This window comes from Heloderma suspectum, chromosome 1 (assembly GCF_057233095.1).
Source record: "Heloderma suspectum isolate Gila_16-S chromosome 1, 16-S_ref, whole genome shotgun sequence".
Taxonomy (NCBI): Eukaryota; Metazoa; Chordata; class Lepidosauria; order Squamata; family Helodermatidae; genus Heloderma; species Heloderma suspectum.
Window position 1 is genome coordinate 106133708 of NC_139458.1, and position 9934 is coordinate 106143641.

Below are 9934 nucleotides of genomic sequence, written 5' to 3' on the forward strand. Positions count from 1 at the left end.
TTACGCAAGCCCCTTCGCCACAACAAGGCTGTGATCCATGAAGGGGTTGTTAGTATTTATAAACTATTTATTTCTTCTTTGTATGTTCTTTTCTCCCCTTTCACTATGTGACATAGTGGCAGTTTTGGAGTAAAAATTGTTCTCAAGAAAAATCTTCGACTTCACCATCTCTTTTACAACTGCAAATTCAGACCGTGTGTGTGTGTGTGTGTGTATATATATATATATATATATATATATATAAAGAATGTATCCAGAACCTTATACATTCCAAAATTAGAGTTGGCCTGCCCTCTGCTGGCTCTGTAACAGTACTACACCGGGCTGCTAGAAAGATATTTACTACAGACTGTGCTCAGAAAAAGTCAAAGAAAAATAATGGTTGTGTGCAGAGCTGCCCAGCTCTGAAAAATACATGGATGCCAGTGCAAACTATTTATGTTACATACATAATGACGGTTACACTGTACAGCAATATGAGCATCTTTCCACTGCACAGGTGTGATATTGCATCTGTAACTTCATAACTGTACAGGACTTACCAGAACTGCAGATGACACGAACCTGGGAGTAACAGCTAACACCGGGAAAGAAAGAATCAAGATTCAAAGTATCTGGACACGCTGGAACACTGGGCAGAAACCAACTGGATTAAATTCAACAGAGATGAATGTAAAGTCCCGCATTTTGGGACAAAAAGAAATTTAAAAATCAGTGGCACACAAGGGTACATAGGGAAGACCTAGCTTGGCAAGCAGCGCATGTGAAAAGGATCTCAGTGGATCACAAGCTGAACATGAGCCAACAGTGTGATGTGGCTGCTAAAAAAAAGTGAATGGAGTCTTAGGCTGCATTAGTGTTCAAATCACAAGAATAGTTCCACTCTATTCTGCACTGGTCAGGCTGTACCTGGAGTATTATATCTAGTTCTGGGTACCATATTTTAGAAAGGATATTGACAAACCGGAGCATGTCCACAGGAGGAGGATTGATGGTATGGGGTCTGGAAGCCAAGTGCTGTAAGAACGAGCTGGGTATGTTTAGCCTGGAGAAGGGGCCATTAAGGGGAGGCAAGATAGCGATCTTCAACTATGTGAAGGGCTTCAAGAAGATGAAGCAGAATTGTTTTCTGTTACCCCAGAGGGCAGGACTAGAACCGATGGATGAAAATGCAAAGCAAATTTTGGCTTTTTAATGTGAACTACTCACATTACCTTCATGGCATAGGTGCACTGCATGTAGGGGCCCTACACTGGCGAACCTGTGCACATTATATGACTTTTTCAGTATCAGTTGTCCTTTTAAACAAGAATCAAAACCAGTCCAGTTTTCAGTGCGTCTGACGGACAAACCACACATCATACGTAGGGATTGTGTAAAATCCATTCAAGTCTGTGTTTCACGGATTGTCAGGCACCTTTTGTTTCACTATCTGCTCATTGACAAAATCAGATTTTTTTTTGTTTCGGAATTTGCACAAATGCACAAATTTGCATGTGCAAAAATGTGCACATTCCCCCAAAATGTGCATTTTCACACTTTCACCTATCGGGGGAATGCGCGTTTCTGGCTGGGTTTTTTCATATTTTTCTAAGACAAAATTTGTGCAAGATTTGGGAAAGTGAGAAATCCGGTCTGGAAGTCCACAGATCCTCCTGATGGGGAAAGCCAGTCCACTACAGAATCCGCAGGTCGGAGTCATGAAAATCTGAACTCATGTGGTTCCGTTGTGGATTTCTCTGACATCCCTAATGGGAGAAATGTGATTGGTTCTCTCACTGCTTTCATTCTTACTTTATAGCACCGGGGGTGGGGGAAGCTTTAAATTGGGGAAAGGGGATGAACCCACTCCCCTAATCTAAATGGCTTGCGCCCAAAGCTGCTAGTAGCTCCAAAGTGGGGGAAAAAATACAGGCATCTGTATTTTATTTTTTTCCACAGCGGGGTTAATATTGTAGCTCGCGTGGATAGGTCAGGGAAACGGCAAGGGGAGAAAGGATTCACACACATACACACACAACTGCTCTAATCCAGTTTCTCTCCTGGCTGCTTTGAAGTGGAAAGGAAAAGTTTACTAGAAGACAGAGGGATAAATACCCCCTCGGAGCCTCCCACAGAACCATTACGACTAAATGCTCAGTGTTTAGGATCCTAGAAGAAAGAGGCAGGCAAGTGAATACCACCTTGGAGCTGTGCTATCCTCCTCCTGCAGAGAACCATCTCCCACCATCTGCCCTGTGGAAAGGATCCCAGAAGAGTGAGGCAGGCAGGCAGGTGAATACTACCTCTAGCTGGACTGAGCCCCCACCCCACCCTACTCCACAGGGTCATTTATCACCAACTGCCCTGTGGGGAAGAAGATCCTTATCACACTTGTTATTTTTTAAAATATATATCGCTGGTTGTTACTGTTGATGTTAGTTGGAAGGGTTTGTACCCTGAAAGTTGGAATATAAATAATAAAAATAAATAAATGAAATGAAATGCCTGGAGGATGATCACCAGTGCTTAAGGCTGGCCCATCCATTATGCAGACTGAGACTTCTGCATCGGGCGGCAGGCCCTGCAAGGAGCAGCAGATTGGGACTGCCCCTGGTGCCTCCCTCCTCTCCCGAATGCTGTTTTGCCGGTCCTTTGATGTACTTTGATGTTTTGATGTATTTTGTGAACCGCCCAGAGAGCTTCGGCTATTGGGAGGTATAGAAATGAAATGAAATAAATAAATAAATACTAGAGTGAAGCCTCTATTTGGAGGGGTGGAGGGAGTGGCAGATTGGGGCCTTCTCCCCTGTTGAGCTTTTGCCCTCCAGTCCCAACCAGCCCTGTGCCCCCTACTGCTACAGTGAGTGAGAGATTGAGAGAGAGCAGCTTCTGGAATCTGAAAGGGGAAGAAAAAAACAAACCAACAGCTGCAATGCTCTGAGGCCCTGCCTGGGTAAAGAGGATCCTGCCAAGCCTTTCTGCATCCAGGTTCAGGTCTGCCACAGCCCAGGAGTGCTACAACAACTCCTGTCTGCCCCTGCTAATTTTAGGGTGTCCCACCCCCCCTTTTTTCAAACAAATACAATGCAGTAATCAGCAAGCGGTTCTTTTGATAAACGTAGTGGGTGGGTGTCTTGTGTTACCTTAAAAATAAGAGTTGCAGCACAATCCCAAGTGTGTCTACTCAGAAGTTAATCCCATGAAGATCAATAAGACTTACTCTGAGGTAAATGTGCATAGGACTGCAGCCTGAAAAAGAAGGCAGACTGGAGGAAAGGCAGGAGAAGGGGATACAAAAGAAGGCATTGCAGAAACAGAATAGCAAGACACTGTGGGACGTTTAACCATATTTAAAGACTATAAGAAGTACAGATATGTTTAGTGCCCCTGAACATATATAGCGTGCCCTTTCTTCAGTCATGGATAACTACATTTCAGCCCCAGTCAAATAATCATAACACCAAACCAGCCACATTTTCCATGGGAAAACTCTATACATGTTGACAGATAGGTAACACATTTTAATTAAAATATATATTATCCTTTCCTATAACAAAATGGTGCTTACTCCTAAGTAAGTGTGTTCAGCATCAAGGCAGCAGAAGGAAATCCTATTTTATTCCTGTAGTCACGCTAGTGTGACATGATGAGTTAAAGGCACATTTAGTCCTATCCACGTTTAGACAGAAAAAAGTCCTACAACTCCTAGAATCCCCTAGCCAGCATGGCTGGCTGGGACATGCTGAGAGTTGTAGGAACCTTTTCTTTCTAAACACGCATAGGATCACCTTAAGTGAGTTTAAAATGTGAAACTCTGCACATGTGTGGAATCTTTAAAATATACATTATTATAGCTCTAGCATCAGGAATGTAGCAGCTGTAGAGTGTGGAAGGTATACCTGCCATTTGAAGTGAAGTGATGTATTTGAAGATATAAAGGTGGCTATAAAACTATTACATCCAGGATCTAAAATTGCTTAACAACACCATGGTAAGCTGGTGCCTGATTATGCTGAGACAGCCAATTGGCTCAGCCAGTTACTACACTTTGCCCCTGTAGGCAGTGAGGGAGGGCAGGTGCACTGGCTGCCGACATGTTCAATGGAGTGTCAGAGGCCTTCTTTACCCGTTGCTTCTTTCAAGCTGGCCCAGGCTCCTCATCTGGGACAGGGGGACCAAAGTAGTATTTCAGCAAAAAGAGATGTGAGCAGCAATGTTTGGTCTAGGGGCAAGGTAATACATGAGTGTGTAGTGTGGCCTGGCTTGACTTGCTTAAGTGTGTTTGGATCTCCTTGGCTCTCAAGGCATCTTTCTGGAGTACACCTGTTGGTTGCATGATCCATGAGGCAGCCAGGCTCTGGTGGGTGCATAGGCCTCCTTGACAGCAGCTGTTTGCACTTGCTAGAGAAAGGTGAACAGATGTGAAGAAACATAGGGAGGTCTTCTTCTTTGGAGTTCAAGAGCCACAAAGTGTCTTGTGGCACCTTGAAGACTCACAAATGTATTATAGCATAATACGCTTTTGTCAGCTGGCCACAAGTACCAAAATAACTTGACTGGCTTTTGGTATTATGGACTGTGTTTGGCGGGGGAGGGGGGAAGCATCAGGCAGCAAAATGTATTGGGCTGGCCCTGCCAGTGTTCAAATTACAGGAGCGGGGGAATCAGAAAGGCCTCACAGCCACCTTACCTTCTGTGTCAGCCCCCCTCACAACTGTTTTTAGAAGGCTACCGAGGCCATGATTTGGCTAAGATTAGGAATCAGGAGCGGAGCTTGTAGATTTCATTAAGGATCCCCTATATTTTCTCCCATAATTTGAGCACCAATCATCACAGATCTCATGTCACAGGTAGTTCAGCCCAGAGGCTGTATACAGACCACAGACCCTTTTGTACAGCTAACATTGCCCACAGTAAACATTCATTCCCTTCTCCCCACCCACCAACCCCACCACCACCCTGCCATCTCTCCATGGTCTCTAATCACACTATTTTTGCATGTTTCTGTAGCATTCCAAAGAAATGCAGGGGGAAACCGAAATGAGACCCAGGAAGCAGAAGTGGCAATTAAATCAATGTGCATATGGGTCATTTGGGGGCAAATGTATTATCATACAGTAGGATAGAGTAATATACCATAAACAAACCTGAATGGTTGAATCAGCTTTTAAGAGCCAGTTCACATAAATATCTATATAATTTAGAGTAGGTCATCTTCCTATTGAACTGTGTTCAGCAGGCAATTCATAGAATCATAGAATAGTAGGGTTGGAAGGGGCCTACAAGAAGACATTTCTCTTTAAACTAGTATTTGACTCTGTTGTTGCTTAATTTTATTTGAGTGTTACTTTTGGATCTTAGTGTTTTTGTCTCTGCTGCTGCCTTTAGCTTGTCATAACTGCCTTTTAGTGACTGGTTACCATTTTTATGCTTTTTATATTTTGTATAGCCATTTTTAGCAACTCCTTTCACCCTTTTTGGGGAAGGGAAAAGTGGGTTATACATTCCTTAAATCAAAGAAACAAATTAGTCTATGATTATGCAACCTTTGACAACACACACCTGAATGTGTGATGTTCCATGGGCTTGAAGTAATTGTGTGTCAAGGTAGTGGAAGCTGCGATGAAATTTGGCTCTGTGGTGTTCGAACTGAGGTGGCTTATTCACACATGCAAGGCATCATTTGACACTACAGCCATCAAGGAAACATGCACGTGAACCATCCCTGAATCACTGCTAAATGAAACTGTTTCAGAATCTATGGGCCTGTACACAGCTCTGTGGGAGTAAGCCACAGCAAGCTTGGTGAAACTCACTTCTGAGTAAACATGCTTAGAGCTGAACTGAACTCTTGCAGCCCAATCCTACACATGCCTACACGAAGACACTCCCACTGAGCTTAATGGGACTTATTCCCAGGTAGCTACATAGGATCTCAGCAACGCATCCAGATTCTGTTCAGAGTAGACATACCTAATCTCACTGAAAAAAATGCCAAACACTACGGCATGTGTTAGAGACACCTGAGAACAATATTTTAGGACAGAAACCCTTGCCAAATTATATTATTATTAACCACTTAATGCCCAGAATATATCCAAAACAGAATGGAATGGCCCAAGACAGCCGCTTCCAAATGAGCCAAATGAATCAAATTCACCAGACACACGTAACTACATGGGACTGATGCAATAAGCTACAAAACCTCCCCAGAAACCATGTTCAAGTACCTGTTCCAGGTAACAGTCTGTATTCTTGAAACATGGCTCAGAACGGCCACTTCCAAGCAAGCCACATCAGTCGAATTCAGCAGTCACACGTAACTGTATGGGAGGGATGTAATAAGCCACAAAATTTCCACAGATACCACATTCAGATACCGGTTCTGGCCAATAGTTGACAGTCTCCAAAAATGGCCTGAACAGGCAACTTCCAAGTGCGCCAACTCAACCAAATTCACCAGTCGCACATAACTACATGGGAGGCCTGGAATGACCCACAAAATGTCCACAGAAATCACATTTCAGTAGCCATTCTGGGCAATAGTCAATTTTCTGCAAAATGGCCCAAAATACAACTTCCAGGTGAGCCAAATCAAACTAACTCATCAGTCACACATTAATATAATATACATATATAATATAATAAGCTACAAAACTTCAAAAGAAACCACATTTCAATAGCCATTCCGCAATAGCCATCCCTGCTTTGTGTAGGTGTGTGCTAGGTGGTGCTGCTAGGCGGTGATGAATAACATTGTCATAACAACAAATTGGTGGGAGGGGGGCAGGTTACCGACCGTGCTTCCAGTGACCATTTCTGCCTCTCTCCCATTCCACTACGGGCTCCGAGATCCCCCTGAACACAGCAATGCTTACTTCTTAGAAAACTCACAGGCTGTAAGGCTTTCCTTCCCTGGGAGTAAGTGCCATTGAAATCTGTGTGGCTCGCTTCTGAGTAGGCATGCATAGGAATGCACTGTATGTCTACTTAGAGTAGCAGTCTTAAGGTCTCCCATCCCCTTCAATGCATTTACTTTGAACCTCCCCCTCTCATTGACTTCACTGACTGCTTCTTCTCCCTTTTGCTCACCAGACTGATTGGCTTTTTTCCTCCGAGGGTGGATGGGGGGAGTCTCCCTTCTCAGCCACACAGGAGAAAGGCTTGACAGTTAGGAATTCAATGGGTATTGAAAGTACCTTTTCTCCTCCCCTGAATAAATTCATCATGCAGAGCTTGGAATGGTCAGTTTTAATAGTTTCCTTTTTGGGTGTGGAGTTGTTTTAGATAAGGCAGTAATGCTGAGGTGGTTTTCCACAGTACTCCCTCCCACCTAGCCAGCCACTATCTCTTCTCCTAGCCCACCTTGCAGGGTCATTGGGAAGCCAGAATAAGGGGGAAGAGCAACAACAGTGCAAGGAGAGGGGGGAAGAAAGCCAGGTCTAATGAAGAAGGTGTCCCCCGTGAAGTGGTCACCAGGAGGGGGGGTGGCTAGGGATGGCTTGGTGCATTGGCTGTATGCAAGTCCATTTGTGGATTTCTTACTTCTGTAGTTGGGAACCTGGAAATCAGTGTACCCTTCAAACTCAGTAGTACAAGCAATGTACTGCATTTAATTCCATCACACGCTGACATATTTAGCAGAGAAGGACTAGCAGTGCCAGCAACCTCGTGGTAAGTCACTGATCTCTCTCCCTTGGAAGAAAGAGGAGACAAGCTCCCATAGCCCCCTATCCAGGCCACTAAAAGTGCTTCCGACTTCCCTACTGCTGTGGAGGAGTGGGGGAATGGGGTGGGGCCATCAATCATGTTACAGGAACCAATGATCAGGAGAGGGGAGGGGAGGGGAGGGGAGGGGGCATGGGATCATGGTGGCTTATCTTATCGATCCCATCTGTGACTGGTGAATTTTGTTGATTTGGCTCATTTGGAAGTTGCTGTTCCAGGCCATTTTTCTTGAATACAGACTGTTGCCCGGAATGGGTATTGGAACGTGGAGCCTGTGGACGTTTTGTGGCTTATTGCATCAGCCCTTTGTAGTTATGTGTGACTGGTGAATTTGGCTGATTTAGCTCATTCAGAAGTGGCCGTTCTGGCCCTTCCATTATGAGCATTATGGGGTTAATAATATAATATTGCAATGGTTTTAGTCCTAAAATACTGTTCTCCAGTGTCTCTAACACATGCCACTATTTTTGGAACGGTTTTCTGAATTCAAAGGGCCGTTCCAACCTGCTCTGCTCCATTCCGGCTTTGACACCATCCCCTTTTAAAGGTCACATACGGATCTTTTAAAAATGAAGCAAATCAACTCCCAACGCGCAAACGAAAACTGAACAAAAAATTCTTTTTGCTTACTAACTGTGCAATCACATGCATATTTACTCAGAAATGAATCTTGCTGGGGTCTATGGGCCTTCCTCCCTGATAAGTGGGCATTACACTGCAATCTCATAGGTCTACTGCTTTGATTACTTTTGCATTTTTCATTACTGTTGCTTACCAGAAGTACCATCCCACCAAAAATCAGTGTCGTGCCAACTTTCTCTTCTCTATTCACTTCGCTCAGACTTTTGATGCGGGGGGGTCAAGACCCAGGAGGAGGAGAAGCTGCTAAACTCTTACTGCGACCCTAATTCTGGGAAGACTGGGAGGCCGTTGCTACGCATGCGCCCTGGTAAGAGTAGGCGTTAACGGGTTGTTGGGCTCCCTTCCTATTCTTTCCTCGCCCTGGGAGCAAAGAGATATAAACAGTCAACAGTCTTTCGCAGCCATCACTTCCTGTTCCAAGCAGCGTCCTCCCCATGCGGAGCAAGGCCGGTCGAAGTGCATAAATGCAATAAATGTAATAATAACAGGCAGGGTCCGAGTTCTTTTGCTCGCTCGTCGCCCGTTGTTAACGGGACTCTTGGGTTTATACAAAGAAAACAGGAATTGAGTGTGGGAAGGAAGAAGGGAGCAATCAAGTTAAAAGGCTGGTATTGGATGTACAAAGTTCCGTTTGCTTTGCTTACTGACTAAGTGGAGCGAGCCCTTCGGTGCCCCCTTTGCAGTCCTGACTATCGGTCCATCGACAGCCTCATCCACAAGGAGGACGTGAGTGCAATAGCACCCTTCCGCTCGGGTGTCCCCAGCAACTGGTACGCTGCCTCCAGTAGCCTTATTCTCCGTGAATTTGCCGATTCCCCTTTTTGAGCCATCTAAGGGCGCCAGCCGACGCATGTTTGGACAGGAAAAAGCCCCTCCCAGCTTCCCCCAGTCAGCCATGCACGTGGGACTTTTTTTTTTTGCCTAAACATGCGTTGCATTGGGCCCTAAGTTCCCGTAGAGGCTGGCGGCTCCGATGTCAGCGGGGCGATGAGTGCGCTCTGGGTTTCAGTCAGAACCAGTCAGAACTCTAAGGCGGCTATCCAAGGCGCTGAACCCAGCCCGCCAATTTAGGTTCAGTGCCTTGGATAGCTCCTTTAGAGTTCTGACTGTTCCTGATCGAAACCCAGAGAGGATTTACAGCTGACATCGGAGCCGCCAGCCTCATCTGCTGCGTTCTACGGGACAAACCTCCTGGGCCATGAAGGGCGCAATCCTATGCACGTTTAGACAGAAAAAGGTCCTACACCTCCCAGCATGCCCAGCTGGCTGGGGCATGCTGGGAGTTGTAGGACCTTTTTCTGCCTAAACATGCATAGGATTGCGCCCTAGGAGACCGCATGGCGGGCAGAAAGGTGCAGCCTTCCCCCGTCGGTGTATCTTCACGACAGATAAGATGGTGTTCGTTTCGGTTGAACTTCTGCCTGTCACACAGCCTTGAAAGGCGCAGGAGAGCTGGTCCGCCAAGAAAATATTTGACCCCAGGGTAGAAAGCACGGAAGGGTCCATTTAGCTTCGTCTGCTTTATCGGAGTGTTCACATTCATTCCTGCTACGTCCTTTCCAGTGGGGGCTGGTAGCTCCCA

General features: G+C 45.4%; 1 long non-coding RNA gene across 1 annotated transcript in view; it reads right to left on the reverse strand.

Moving 5' to 3' along the window:
* Positions 1-9170, reverse strand: part of LOC146357648 (uncharacterized) — a 30747-nt gene extending 21577 nt beyond the window's left edge. Inside the window, exons 1-2 of the long non-coding RNA XR_014790591.1 lie at positions 8997-9170; positions 8486-8712 (exon numbers count right to left, since the gene is read on the reverse strand). This is a non-coding gene — a long non-coding RNA (uncharacterized LOC146357648). The remainder of the gene's footprint in view (positions 1-8485; positions 8713-8996) is intronic.
* Positions 9171-9934: the final 764 nt, after the last annotated feature.